Raw genomic sequence first — 16,276 nt, 5'->3', positions numbered from 1 at the left:
ATGCTCCCTAAATTGGTCTATATATTTAATACAATCCTTATCAAAATTCTAGAAGTCTTTTATACATATTATAAAAAATTGAAAATAAATTCATATGAATACAAGGCACCCAGAATAGCTAAAGAAAGCTTGAAAAAGAATAATAAATTTGGACTCACAGTTGTCCATTTCAAGAAATTCACTACAAAGCTAGAGTAAGGAAGATGGTATAGTTCTGGCATAAAATCATATGTAGAGATCAATGGAAGAGAATTGAGAGTTCAGAAGCAAACCTATACATTTAAGTTCAATTTATTTTTGACAAAGTGCCAAGCTAATTCAATGGGGGAAAGAGCAGACTTTTTCAAAGGTGTTGAAATGACTGGATACTCACATGCAAAGTAATTAATTTGAAACCATATCTTAGTCTATATATAACACTTAAATCAGAAATGAATCAACAATAACAACAAAAAAACTAAACTTGTAATACTCTTAGAAGAAAACTTAGTTGTATATATTTATGACTGAATTAGGCAGTGGTTTCTTAAATATAATATCATAAGCACAAGTAAACCAAAAACAAATAAATGGGGCTTAACCAAAAATAAAAGCTTTTGTACTTTAAAAGCATTTCTTCAAAGACAACTCAGTGGGAAATATATTTGCAAATCATATATCTGAAAAGGGGCTAGTGTGTAGAATACTCAAAAGCATATCACATGTAAAAGATAAATTTTAAAAATGGGTAAGTTATTTGAATATTCATTTCCCCAAATAAGATATGCAAAATATAATCATCTTATGAAAATATGGTAAGCATCATTAGCCATTAAGTAAATCAATATTAAAACCTCATTTAAAACTACTTCACTCTGTTCTACAAGTAAAAATAAGTATTAACAAATGTAATTTAAAAAAATTCACTGGGATGACTGTCATTAAAAGGAGAGACAATACCCAGCAATTTCATCTGCATATGTACACCCAAGAGAAATGAAAGCCCATGTATGTACACATAAAAACATATGTGTGCATAGCAGCATTATGCATAGAAGCCAAACTGTAGCACCAATCCCAGTATCCACCAATGATGAATGGGTAACAAAATGTGATGTATTTATACAATGGTATATTACTCAGCCACAAAAAGGAATTAATTTTACGGTGAATTATATCTCAACAAAAAGAAACTATTGCAGCAAAACTTCATTGATTTCAGTGGCAAAGGAAATAGAGATGACTGGAGCCCACAAATTTCCTTCACATGATAGTAAACAGTGGCTTTTCCTGATATGCCTTTAAAGTAAATACGGTAGTGCATAATTTATTCAAAAGACTTTCAGCTGCCTGAATGGGCAAGTTGATAATAATTAGAACCTTAGGAACAGAAGTTTGGGACGAAAGGCAGCATTAAAGCAGATGGCAGATAGGAGGGAGAGATTTCTGTAATACAGCCCTGGGAAAGATAAAGAAACTTCATTCTAGCCCGTTGGGGAGGAGAAAACTGAAATGCAGGTAAAAAGGACTAATGGAACTAAATGAGTATGGTCTGTTATACTCTGGCATGAAGTTATCACAGGTTATTTAACTCCCAATCCAAACTGAAGGGTCTTGGAAAATCCCAGTGAGGACTCACGGAGAGCTGCCCCTTAATCAGGATGAATTAAGTAAATCAGTGGCTGCTATGGGAGACGTTAAGGCACTCAAGTCAAGAGGAAGCTTGTTTGTTTATTTGTTTAATTAGAAATTCAGGTATTCTAGAGATATTGGCACTTTCAAGAGATTGCCCCCCAAAATATTAATTGATAAAATAAATAATTCCATTTGGGAAATGATATCCCAAGGTAAGAATGCCTGCCTAACCTTTTTCTCCTTAGGGTTGGGAAAATGTTAAAGTGATTTCTTTTCAATGTTAGCAATTTCACACTTTATATTAGGAGGGAGGAGCTTGGCAATGATCCAAATTACCCACATAAGAGAAGCAGCTAAACAAACTGCCTCACAAATAATGGCTCCTTTAAACATATTAAAATGGTAATACGTGGCAATTTCAGCATATGAAAATCTGTAAACCATGAAGTGAATTAGCAAAACATAAAATTATATGTCAACTGATTACTAAATTTTATTACTAAAATTACTATATTTTCATGTACTGTATGCATGTTTTATTAAGGGGAAAAATAAGAATACAGAAAGAAAGAACAAATGTACTTGGCAGATTCCCTGTCCATTATTTTCTTCCTCGTGAATGACTTGGTGAAGTTGGTAATATTATCCCAATTTTATACATGAAAAATTAATAATCAGCACAATTAATATAATTTATCTAGGGACACCCCACTGATAAAGGAAAGGATTCGAACTCAACTCTCTTGATACCCAACTTTATTGATCCATAGTCCAGTGAGATAAAATTGAAGAGTTTTCTATTTTTTTTCCTTTGTTTACCAACTCAATAAAGTCTGAGCAGTGAGATACCAAGTGAAGTAATGCTTTCTTTCCTACTCTCTGCATTCATCTTGAATTTTCTTCCCCATCTCTTAACGATGACAGATCCCAGAGGTATCTATCAAATGTTATCATGAAAAAGGCCATTATAATCCAGTTTCATCTGGTGTGAAGCCCAAGTGTCCTCACTTCATTAAATGTTTATCATCTTCCCTTTCTCTGATAGCTACCAGATTTCAGCCCAAGAGATTTGCAGCCCGTGAAGGAGGTCATGAGTGGCAGGTGGGGTATTTTCTCCATTGCTTTCTCCTCTGGTTTCAGCTCCTGGGATGTCAGCTTGGGAAGAGGGAACATGAGAGAGGAAAGAAATGATTTTCTGTAACTAGCATCCTGTTGATGGTTCTATTTTTGGCTTTTTCAGCTTCTTTGTGAAATGCTACAGGTATTCGGGTGTTGGCCCTCTCATGGAATGTATGCATGTGTGAGTTATCCAGGGGGCCTGATAGACCTCCCCACTGTTAAGATCCCATAAGGGATAGATCTGCGCCAGCTTCAGTTATCTTCCCCCCTGACTCCTCAGCTTCTTCCCCAGGAGAACCCAGCCTTCGGTTGTTGCGTCTCTTCACACGGTGTGCCGGCCTTCTTGGGTGGGATTCCAGCAAGCCGGCTCAGGTCCGACTGCCTACATGGCGTTCAGCTGGCACATTCACTGGACCCTCGGGCCGCGAGTAACAGGGGGAGCCCAGGCAGCTCTGGTGCCATACCCCCTTCATCTTCTGCCTCTCTTATATTCCTTGTGCGCTTTTATACAAATAGTTTGAGAAAGGAAACAAAACAAAACAAAAAACAGCAGGTTCACCACAAAAGCAGATACCCTCGTACACAAATAAGATGGCATCTTCCCTTTCCTGCATCAGTGACCTTAGAATTACCACAAAGCACCCTCCTGAAGATCCTCTTCCTTTTCTTAGCATGAGTGACAAAACTTTCACTCTCCCATGGAAGCCAGGAGAGTGTGAATACTTACTCTCCCAGCTCAATATCACGTCTCTGAAAGTTCTTCAGTTCTCAACCATTACCTCCCCGTCTTTGGACTTTATTCATATTTATTTATTACAGTCGATTTTCATCCATTCTCTCTTTTGTATATAGTAGTATATATATGTCAATCCCAATCTCCCAACCCATCCTACCTCCCCACTTTCCCACTTGGTGTCCATGTCTGTGTCTCTATTTCTCTCTCATTTCTGCTTTCAAATAAGTTCATCTATACCATTTTTCTAGGTTCCACATAATTCATTAATATACAATATTAATTTTTCTCTTTCTTCACTTCACTTTACTCTTTATGACATTCTTATCTCTAGACTTTAATTTACATAGACTCGGGCGGGGATGGTGGCTCAATTATACTGACAGAGCAGAGCAATTTGTCTCCTTCCCCAACCCTTGTACTCACACACACACACACACAACACACACATGCGCACACACAACACACACACACACACACACAGACTAGAGACTATCAAGTCTTGGAAAGGATTTTTGTCCCCTAAGTATCTGAATCTCATTGTTGAAACTGGAATACTTTTTGTGTCATAGCTTTGTATGCTGGTCCAGGAACAGAGAGGTCTCTCTCAGAATCCTAGTACACACATGAAGTCAGCAAAGTACAAAATAACGTTAGGAAGAGGTGGTATATGTCCAATTAAATGCCCATTAACACTTAACAGGGCTTTGTGCCACTCCCTCGATGCCTAAAGCATATTAAGGAAAACAAAACAGGTAGTAAATCAAAGTAATGCGTGTGTGTGTGTGTGTGTGCATGCGTGTGCACGTGTGCCCTGCTCAGTTGTGTCCGACCCTTTGGGACACAACAGGCTCCTCTGTCCATGGGATTTCCAGGCAAGAATATTGGACTGGGTAGCTATTTCCTCCTCCAGGGGATCTTCCCCATCCTGGGATTAACCCTGCATCTCCTGCATTGCAGGCAAATTCTTTACTGCTGAGTCACCAGGGAAGCCCAAATTCAAAGTAATAGAATTTATTGAAAATTGCATCTCAGAAATCAATGGGGGGTGGGGTTTAACTCTAAGGGAAAAATTAAAATTTCTGTAGATTAGGGAGTTATAAACGGTAGTATAAACAAAGAAAGATATATGCCGCCTCTGCTTTCTACCCAAATTAGCAACAAACACCCTTTCCCTCAGCTAGATGGTACCAGTGGGTTTTGATTTCATGTTGTTAAAAAGTTAAGCTGACATTCTTCATTACTAGGGATTAAAATACTTTAAATCCATATTTGCCAACCCTGTTTATGTTTCTGTCTCAGTTTTTCTTAGCATTACCACACTTTAGGGGCACCTTGGCTTTTGAAACAAATCTCATCCCCTTTGTCCCCTTTGGGGGCTTCCTGTGTAGCTCAGTGGTAAAGAATCCACCTGCAATGCAGAAGATACAGGTTCAATCCCTGGGTACAGAAAATCCCCTGGAGGAGGAAATGGCAACCCACTCCAGTGTTCTTGCCTGGAGAATCCCATGGACAGAGGAGCCTGGCAGGCTGCAGTCCAATGGGGTCACAAAGAGTCGGACAGGACTGAGCGACTAAATAACAACCATGTGTCCCTTTTAGAATACACCAGTTGACTGCTCTGCTCACCATCCTAAGCATGTCTGAAAATTGCAGTCTCTCTGCTTTTCTTTAGCCTGGGAGGCTCTCCCTTCTTAGGTCTATGTAACAAAGTCCCACTACCTGCTGGAAAGTCAGATCAGGACTCGCCTTCTCCATCCTGCTGTGGGAAGTTCTCTCGCTCTGCTTTCCTTTCTGGACAGTGGGTCCTGAATTGCTGTTGAGTGACTCTCAGAATGAATATGTGCATATCCCAAGTGTCTGATGACATGTTTTCCCAAGTTTTTGTGTTTTATTGTTCTATGTTTGTTTGGCAGAAGAGGGTGGAGTTTGAACGTTTTTACTCTGAAGATTATCGAAAGGATTAACAACATCATCTGGATGACCAGAAAATGACTAATTCCCTATAATTTTCTTGTGCAAGTGAGTATGAATGTGATTTTTTGATCACATTGGCATCAGGAGTTCCCTAAGAATACTAGGGCAGAGGTGGACTCAATAGGTAAATCATAGCCTCATGATAAGTGGAAGCTAAATAATTTAGGATATGCTAGGATATGCTTTGTGGAGAAGGCAATGGCACCCCACTCCAGCACTCTTGCCTGGAAAATCCAGTGGATGGAGGAGCCTGGTGGGCTGCAGTCCATGGGGCTGTGAAGAGTCGGAATCGACTGAGTGACTTCACTTTCCCTTTTCACTTTCATGCATTGGGGAAGGAAATGGCGATCCACTCCAGTGTTCTTGCCTGGAGAATCCCAGGGACGGCGGAGCCTGGTGGGCTGCCGTCTATGGGATCGCACAGAGTCGGACACGACTGAAGCGACTTAGCAGCAGTAGCAGCAGGATATGCTTTGAGAAAGATGGCTTTCCTACAGAAAACAAACAAAGGGGGACTCTATTCCTGCCCTGCAAATAGGTTCATCTGCACCATTTTTTTTTTTTTTGGATTCCACGTATATGCGTTAATATACGTATTTGTTTTCTCTTTCTGACTTACTTCACTCTGTATGACAGACTCTAGGTTCATCCACATAGCTACAAATAGAGATGCAGTTGTAGAGGAGGAGTTTGTGGACATGATGCGGGTAGGGGAGAAAGAAAGGGTGGGATGAATTGGGAGAGTGGCATTGACATATATATACTGCCATGTGTAAAAGAGATGCCAACAGCTGGTGAGAAGCTGCTCTATAGCACAGGGAGCTCTCAGCTCAGTGCTCTGGAGGTGCAGAATGGGCGAGTGTGGAAGGGAGGCTCAAGAGGAAGGGGGTACATGTATACATACAGCTGATTCAATTCATTGTACAGCAGAAGCTAACACAACATTGTAAAGCAGTTATATATGCATGTGTACTCAGACGTGTCTGATGCTTTGAGACCCTGTGGTCTGTAGCCCGCCAGTCTCTTCTGTCCATGGGGTTATCCAAGCAAGAATACTGGAGTGGGTTGCCATTTCCTCCTCCAGGGGATCTTCCCAACCCACGGACTGAACCCACATCTCCTGAGGCTCCTGCACTGCAGGCAAATTCTTTACCACTGAACCATGAGGGAAGCCCCAAAGCTATTATACTACCCCCCCCCCAAAAAAAAAAAGACTGAGGGGGCATGAATGATTGTATGGCCCAATGATATGGCAGAAAGGATTGAAAAGAACTTACACAGTTGCCCTCAGTACTATATTCACATTGAAAGTAGAAATTTAGTTACAAGAAGGTAACACCATCCATCTTAGTAAATTAGCATTGTCGATTTTATGTTACTGGTTTTGTAGTTTTGTTGGGGCTCAGTTGCTAAATTTGATTTGGTGTTATAGTTCTATCAGTGCAGTAAGCATCAAATATTTGGATATAATTTTAGGTTTGCACACATTTAGACAATATAAGTATTACCACATAGCATTTTATGTAAAATTAAAGAATCTTTGGACGGTTTTTTTAGAAGGAGTAGAATACTATTTGGTTTTGAAAAACAGTGGCTTAGCATTGAATATTTGTCATTTCTTCAGAGAAGCATGTCTTTTTTTCAACACCGGTGTCAGTTCTTAGAGATCAGAGATTATATCTGTTTTCTGTATCTCTCACAGCAGATAGTTAGGTGTCTTACATATAACCATTGCTCAGTAGAATTTGTTGATGATTTGTGATTGTACTATTGTACTTTTCCTGAGAGCTAAAGCTCTCAGAACTTCAGTTTTTCATATGAAACATGAAGTTGATGCATTAATACTTGGCTTATACATTCCATGCCTAGGCTGATATTCGAAACAGTTTGCAGAAAAAGCAGATTATGTCCACACTGAGGATAAATCTCATTATGAGAAACATGTTATGTAAAGATAAAGACATCTAGTGATGGTGTCCATTGGGAGGAAGCATGGCTCCATACCTTTTGATATATAAAAGAGGAGAGAGATGAATCTCTTTTCAACTGGGTGTAAGTCATGGGGCTTCATGCTGCTGACAATGAAGTATTGGCTACCCAACGGCACTTTTTCATGTGCCCGTTTCCTTGCTGAAGGGAATACGGCATCATTTCCTTTTAAAAATAGGTGTGGATGAAAAATAGTTGCATTTCCTTTGTTCCCTGCAAGTTTCCTGCAGGACCAATCAAGAAAGCAAATATAGCCTACAGTTAGTTCTTCATGTAGTTGGAACAACAAGAATACTCTCAGCCTAGGAGGACATAATGGTATTTAAACTTTCAACACAAATACAACTGAAAGTAAAAGTGCTAGTTGCTCAGTCGTGTCTGAACCTTTATAGCCCCATGGACTGTAGCCTGCCAGGTTCCTCTGTCCTTGGAATTTTCTAGGCAAGAATACTGGAGTGGGTTGCCATTCCTGTCTCCAGGGGATCTTCCCAACACAGAGATCAAACCCTGGGTCTCCCGCATTGCAGGCAGATTCTTTACCATCTGAGCCACCAGGGGAGTCCCAAACTGAAAAACTTCAACAAAAGAGTGTGGAGACACAGACTCACCACTGTCTTATAGTCATCACACTCTGATGTACGGTTGTTTTTCAAATAATGCAGTTCATTGACCAAAGTACATAAACTTCCTGATTTAATTCTCAAGAATGTCCAACCCAATTAAACATTTTTTTTCTTCTTTGTGGGCTTTAATGTCAGAAAGCTCTGAGTTAGAATCACAAACCTATGGACTATAAATGCCTTACCTTAGCAAATTCTTAAGGTCAGTTTCTTTTTTAATGTAATTTAATTTATTTAAAAGATTTATTGGGGTATAGTTACATTACAATGTTGGGTTTCTACAGCAAAGTGAATCAGCCATACATATTTCCCTCCTATTTTGGATTTCTTTACCATTCAGGTCACCACAGAACACTGAGTAGAATTCCCTGAGTTGTAGAGTAGGTTCTCATTATTTTATGGGTTTCCCAGATGGCACAGTGGTAAAGAATTCGCCTGCCAATGCAGGAGATATGAGACACATGGGTTTGATCCCTAGGTTGGGAAGATCCCCTGGAATAGGAAATGGCAACTCACTCCAGTATTCTTGTCTGGAGAATTATATGGCCAGAGGAGCCTGGTGGGCTATGGTCCAGGAGGTCTCAAAGAGTCAGACATGACTGAGTGACCGAGCATGCACTCAGTTATCTGTTTTATACATAGTTTCTCTATAAAATAAGGACAGCATTGATTGATTTTCAGATATGAAATGAGGATGGGAGGTGCTTCCTAGGTGGTGCTAGTTTTAAAGAACCCACCTGTCAATGCAGGAGACGCTGGTTCTATCCCTGGTTCAGAAAGATCCCCAGGGATAGGAAGTGGCAACCCACTCCAGTATTCTTGCCTGGGAAATTCCATGGGCAGAGGAGCCTGGTGGGCTACAGTCCATGACGTCGCAAAGAGTCGAATACAACTGAGCCGGCACATACAGATCGACACAGACAAGAGGATTGTGAGAATCTGTATGTAAATGTCCTGGTTTTATACGAATGACCCAATTAATGGAAAATTTTCCTATTACCTATTAAGATCTGGAGGAATAGAGATCCACTGCTCTCTGAACTCAAAGAGTGGCCCTGCTTTTTGGTGGATCATCAATATTATCATGGGAAATTTGCAGCACATATTATATAGATCCCACCCTGATTTAGAGGATCTGTAGAATCCAGTAATACATACTTCAATCCACGTCCAAGAATCACTGTCCTAGGGATCAAGATCAGCGTGCTACTTATATTTTGGATTCTTAATCCCTAGAAGGGGTCTGGTTCAAGACAAATGCTCAGTGCAAGGCACAAAGAAAAGACCCAGGGTATTCTGTTAAATGAATTCTAAACAAATCTCCTCTGTCACCCATGAGTGATTGCATTGATTCTAATGTTATTAAAACTGACCATTCAGAAGATGGATTATTTGGCTAATTACGGTTGGCCCAATTAGAGAAAAGTCTATTATAAAGCACTTCAAAATGCCTTAAAGTAAAATTGATTTGGCTATATTTTATAGAGTGATACAGAGTAAACTTCTTTCCTTATAACATAAAAGCCATCACTTAGAGTCTTCGTTGTGTTAGATGCTTAAGCAGACTCATTACACAGGGTTTTATGGCCGTGTTCTACATTTTCCAAAAACGAGGACTGCCATGCCACTTGCTCACCACTGTACAGAAGGAACTGCCTATAATATGTAGGGCTGGTGACATGAGGCAATGCTCTTACCTCCTCCTTCCGTTTCTTATCCCCTTACGGCAGGATGAAGAGCTTTGGATAAGGAAAGCAGTAGTACATTTGCAGCAGTCTCTAGACTGATGTCAAAATGCCCAAGCTTAACAATTCAGAGACAACCAAAATACCTGAGGACACCTCAGACACCGATGCTTAAATCTTCTAGCCAACAGCTGATCTTTCCCTCTAGAGCACTTTTAGATATTTCAGCCCAGGCTTTGTCCTTGTTGGGGAGTGAGAAATTTAAAAATACATGATCAAGTATTAGAAAAATAGAGAAAATGGAAATTAATATTTATTAGCTCTCTAGAGGAGAGGTTTTAGCTTTCAAGTAGTTAAAGAACTCATAAAGATATGACTACAAAGATATAAGCAAATAATTATAAAATAAAGAGTAAAAAGCAACCTGGGGAAAATATTCCGAGGATATATTACAGAAAGTGAATATTTTATATATAAAAAGATGATACTAACTTATAAAAATGAGACATCCTATAAATATATAGGCAAAAGTTGGTATCAGTTAATTCACAGAAGAGGTAAATTCAATATGCATTATATGCAAAATATTCAATTTATAAACAAAAAATGCAAACTGAAAGGAAGATTCCACTTCAATTTTCTTATCTAATTAAAAAAAAAACCAAAAAAACATAAATTAAAAAAAAAAATGTCAATACCCTCTGAAAGAGGAAAGGGGCCTATATTGTACCTATGGGAGGGTGAATTTATAGAATATAAGCCTGCATAGGATGACATTTAATAATATTTACTAAGAGATGTAAAAATGATCAGATCTACTGACCTAATAATTCTACTTCTGGAAAATGACTCTAACAACAACAACAAAATAAAAAAAAATAGAAAAAAGGAATGAAAAATAATGAAGATAATAATAAGAAATAAAACTCGAATTTGCAAGAGAAACTATATTCATTGCAATAAATATTTATAATTGGGTTTCATTCCTGGGTCAGGAAGATCCCCTGGAGAAGGGAATGGCAACCCACTCCAGTATTCTTGCCTGGAGAATTACAAGGACAGAGGAACCTGGTGGGCTATAGTCCTTGGTGTCTCAAAGAGTCAGACACAACTGAGTGACTAACACTTATTTTTCACATATATTCATTGCAATAGCATAAAAACTTGGAAACATGGAAGCAACCTAGATGTCCATCAGCAGATGAATGGATAAGAAAGCTGTGGTACATATACACAATGGAGTATTATTCAGCCATTAAAAAGAATACATTTGAATCAGTTCTAATGAGGTGGATGAAACTGGAGCCTATTATACAGAGTGAAGTAAGCCAGAAAGAAAAACACCAATACAGTATACTAACACATATATATGGAATTTAGAAAGATGGTAACAATAACCCTGTGTACGAGACAGCAAAAGAGACACTGATGTATAGAACAGTCTTATGGACTCTGTGGGAGAGGGAGAGGGTGGGAAGATTTGGGAGAATGGCATTGAAACATGTAAATATCATGTATGAAATGAGTTGCCAGTCCAGGTTCGATGCACGATACTGGATGCTTGGGGCTGGTGCACTGGGACGACCCAGAGGGATGGAATGGGGAGGGAGGAGGGAGGAGGGTTCAGGATGGGGAACACATGTATACCTGTGGCGGATTCATTTTGATATTTGGCAAATCTAATACAGTTATGTAAAGTTTAAAAATAAAATAAAATTAAAAAAAAAACAAAAAAAAAAAAAAAAAAAACTTGGAAACAAGCTAAGAGTCCAAAAATAAACTCAAAATGGATTAAAGATCTAAATGTAAGACCAGAAACTATAAAACTCCTAGAGGAGAACATAGGCAAAATACTCTCCAACATAAACCACAGCAGGATCCTCTATGACCCACCTCCCAGAATATTGGAAATAAAAGCAAAAATAAACAAATGGGACCTAATTAAAATTAAAAGCTTCTTCACAACAAAGGAAACCATAAGCAAGGTAAAAAGACAGCCTTCAGAATGGGAGAAAATAATAGCAAATGAAGCAACAGACAAATAATTAATCTCAAAAATATACAAGCAACTCCTGCAGCTCAATTCCAGAAAAATAAACGACGCAATCAAAAAGTGGGCCAAAGAACTAAACAGACATTTCTCCAAAGAAGACATACAGATGGCTAACAAACATGAAAAGATGCTCAACATCACTCATTATTAGAGAAATGCAAATCAAAACTGCAATGAGGTACCATTTCACGCCAGTCAGAATGGCTGCAATCCAAAAGTCTACAAGCAATAAATGCTGCAGAGGGTGTGGAGAAAAGGGAACCCTCTTACACTGTTGGTGGGAATGCAAACTAGTACAGCCACTATGGAGAACAGTGTGGAGATTCCTTAAAAAACTGGAAATAGAACTGCCTTATGATCCAGCAATCCCACTGCTGGGCATACACACTGAGGAAACCAGAAGGGAAAGAGACACGTGTACCCCAATGTTCATTGCAGCACTGTTTATAATAGCCAGGACATGGAGGCAACCTAGATGTCCTTCAACAGATGAATGGATAAGAAAGCTGTGGTACATATACATGATGGAATATTACTCAGCCATTAAAAAGAATACATTTGAATCAGTTCTAATGAGGTGGATGAAACTGGAGCCTATTATACAGAGTGAAGTAAGCCAGAAAGCAAAACACCAATACAATATACTAACTCATCTATATGAAATTTAAAGATGGTAACGATAACCCTGTATGCAAGACAGCAAAAGAGACACAGATGTATAGAACAGTCTTTTGGACTCTGTGGGAGAGGGCGAGGGGGGGATGATATGGGAGAATGGCATTGAAACTTATAAATTATCATATGTGAAACGAATCGCCAGTCCAGGTTTGATGCATGGTACAGGATGCTTGGGGCTGGTGCACTGGGATGACCCAGAGGGATGGGATGGGGAGGGAGGTGGGAGGAGGGTTCAGGATGGGGAACACATGCACATCTGTGGCAGATTAATGTCAATGTATGGCAAAACCAATACAATATTGTAAAGTAAAAAAATAAATTAATTAATTTAAAAAATGGATAATTTCAGGTTAATTGTGATTCACTTACCCAGTGAAATATTATGTGGCTATGTTAAAAACACATGCAAATAACTTATAATAATACAAATCATTTTGTAGGAAATACAGAAAACAAAATCATGTATAGTCATGATTAAATTTAACCCCCTATCCCTCCAAAACAGAAAAGAAAAGCCAGTATCTTTATGTATAAATACAGCAATATAGTATCTCATGGATTGGTTTGTAGTTGAGGGGCTTTGATTGCCAGTTTTTCTTTTCACCTACTATCACTCTTTTGTGTATTTTTATAGTTTTTTCTAATTACCATGTATAATGGGAAAAATAATGTTACTCACAATAATTCCCTCTAGCACTTGCTAACGGAGAAGGCAATGGCACCCCACTCCAGTACTCTTGCCTGGAAAAATCCCATGGACGGAGGAGTCTAGAAGGCTGCAGTCCATGGGGTCACTGAGGGTCAGACAGGACTGAGCGACTTCACTTTCACTTTTCACTTTCATGCATTGGAGAAGGAAATGGCAACCCACTCCAGTGTTCTTGCCTGGAGAATCCCAGGGATGGGGGAGCCTGGTGGGCTGCCGTCTATGGGGTCACACAGAATCAGACACGACTGAAGCGACTTAGCAGCAGCAGCAGCAGCACTTGCTAACACAATAGTAGGAATCCATCCTTATATGTTCAGAGTCTTAAGGGGTACTAGAAGAAAACTTCACTCTAGATGAAAGTGTCATTGAGTGCCAAAGAGCCTTGAAAGACATCCCTGCTCATCTCCATGAGCAAATGAAAAAAATGAATGTATTGGGTTGAGAATAAATCATGGTAGTGACATTGGCTAAGAAAAATTAGAAGAATACAGCAATTAATATTTATCATTTCTCTAGAGGAAATTCTCTAGACTTTCAAGGAATGGAAGAAACAAACACAAAGAAAACATTTGACTGTGAAAATAATTCAGAAGTCTGCATATAAGTAAATACAATCAAAATTAAAAGATAGCAACAAATGGGAAGACATTACAAAGAATGAATGTGAATCCCCCTAGAGTTCGCTGCTCTTAGAATTGCTTTAGCTCACTCACCTTTGGGTGGAATTTCTCTGGCAGGGGATATATGCATTCTAGGTTTAGTTTACCTTCCAGGTAACTTGAAAAAACCACACTGATTGTCCTTGTATATAAATTCCCAATGTGTCTGCCCAGTAGATGGATGAGGCAGCTATTTTTCTCAAAGTTAAACCTCAAGATTGTTCTATAGTAAAACACACACACACACACACTTACACACACACACACACACATAAATATATATATAATTTATTTACTCATTGTATTATTATGGGAGTATGCATTTCCCAAATACAATATTAATATTATATACCCAAAAAAGAAAATTGGAATTTAATTTATATAGTACCTGTGAAACACATTTGAGGAAGCTTATGGGACCAGCCTTTAATATATCTTTGCATTAGCTCCTCAGGATGAATTAATTATGGCCCCAAAGAAATAGAGCTGAAAAAGACCTTAGGGATCATATTTAGTTTAAGAGCCTGATTTTGCAGATTGGTAAATTGGAGGTCAACAAATAACTTACAGAAACACCAGAACACAAAGTCATAGCTATACCTAGAAGCCGAATCTCTAAACTCCCAGATTTGTGCTCTTTACTTTCAACTTTTTTTTTCTTAAGGTGAAAGAATTAATAAATAAAGACAACTACTTTTCTCTTCATATTTTCCAGATAGAATGGCATCTGGTATTGTTAAAACCTAAGTCAAAAGTTGCTAATGATTCATTTAAGTCTATTTTGGAAAAGAGATTAACAAGCGTTTGGCAATGATCAACCTGTACACCATGGCTCATTCATGTGAATGTATGGCAAAAACCACCACAATATTGTAAAGTAATTAGCCTCCAATTAAAATAAATAAATGAAAAAAAAAAGAGAAAAATTACTGTATCTTTTAGGACAGGTAAAAAGAAAGAATAAAAGATAAGAGTTAATGATTATGAATTTGTTTATTTAATGTGTTAATATTTTTAGGACATCATATGCTCAATAAATGTATCTTAGACATAGGTTTCAGGTGAATGTAATGCCAGCACAAATTCAGAGCTGCTTTTTGAGTAGTTTGGTTTTCAATAATATATTCAAATAATATTCCTCAGAATATGGCATGTATAATTGTGGTGTTTTGTAAAATAATACTAGCTGCACTTTTTAATTTTTACAGTAAAGTTTCTGTTTTATTATTTATGAAATTATAACCAGCACATCAGAACTTCTTCTGTAAGCCATAGTACTTAGGATTCAAAGAAATATTTTAAGTAATTTACATTTCAGGTGGTACTATAAACATGACAAAAATTGGAAAATGGTACAAGAATGACTTAAGTTTCAGAAAATGATGATTTAATAAGTTCCTGCACTAAAGGAATACTAATTCACAGAGGGCAGATGAGTCCTTTTGGAAATATCTTCTTTCAGGTTTAGAATTTAATTCCAAGCCAGCATGAGGCAACACATTGATTAAATGGTCTTTGAAGCATCGGTTATCTTAATGACCAGAGAAAAATAACCCTTGACTCAGCCTCACCCATTAGGGAGGTGAACAAAGCCAAAACGTCCTTCACACTGGGGTGATGGGACTTGTCACAGCCACAGAGCTAAACTTTTTCATGTTTCTTTCATTACGACGGACACTTTTTGTTTTCTCTGCGTTCTGGAAGTTATGTGTGTAATTAACATATGCAAAGTAATCATAAAATCACAGCATTTTAAAAATTACTTTTCTTTACTCTCAAACATCTCTGACTGTTTGACTGTTGTTATCCCACTCATCTTCTCAGAACTCCAGGAAAGGTGGACAGATGGGTATAACTTTGATACTCTGCAAAGAGAGCTGGAGGGTCTTGTGAACTCTCTTTACTCAGGGAGGTCATGAATACAGGGGAAGTAGACAATTTCTGAGTTTTCTGATTAGCCTTGCATATCCAGATCAGCTAAGGTTGAAGCTACCAAGGCCAGGCTGTCACAGAAATCAGGGGAAAGGGATTGGTCAAAGTGATGTGTCAAAGAAACTGCCAAACATCCTGAGATGCGACTTTTTGATGGATTCTTGTGTGCGTGTGTGCATGCTCAGTCACTCAGTTATGTCTGACTGTGTGACCAGATGGACGGTAGCCTGCCAGGCTCCTGTATCCATGGGATTTCCCAGGCAAGAATACTGGAGTGGGTTGTCATTTCTTTCTCTGTTGATGGACTTCAGAGAAGTCCTTTGGCCTGCACTGTGGCTCCACCGCCTAGAAAATGTTAAACATAATGACACAATGACTTCTGGATCAAGCTGAAATCAAGATTGCCGGGAGAAATATCAATAACCTCAGATATGCAGATGACACCACCCTTAAGGCAGAAAGTGAAGAGGAACTAAAAAGCCTCTTGATGAAAGTGAAAGTGGAGAGT

At 38.5% G+C, this 16,276-nt stretch overlaps 1 long non-coding RNA gene across 1 annotated transcript; it reads left to right on the top strand.

Annotated features, from left to right (window-relative positions):
* Positions 1-712: 712 nt before the first annotated feature.
* On the top strand, positions 713-10,904 carry LOC129633988 (uncharacterized). The gene is made up of 4 exons (XR_008705345.1): positions 713-1,497; positions 2,660-2,715; positions 5,383-5,488; positions 9,783-10,904. It is a non-coding gene; the product is annotated as an uncharacterized LOC129633988 (long non-coding RNA).
* The last annotated feature ends 5,372 nt before the right edge of the window (positions 10,905-16,276 follow it).

This window comes from Bubalus kerabau, chromosome 19 (assembly GCF_029407905.1).
Source record: "Bubalus kerabau isolate K-KA32 ecotype Philippines breed swamp buffalo chromosome 19, PCC_UOA_SB_1v2, whole genome shotgun sequence".
Taxonomy (NCBI): domain Eukaryota; kingdom Metazoa; phylum Chordata; class Mammalia; order Artiodactyla; family Bovidae; genus Bubalus; species Bubalus kerabau.
The sequence above is the reverse complement of the archived record's forward strand: the minus strand, read 5'-3'. Positions and strand labels throughout refer to the sequence as shown.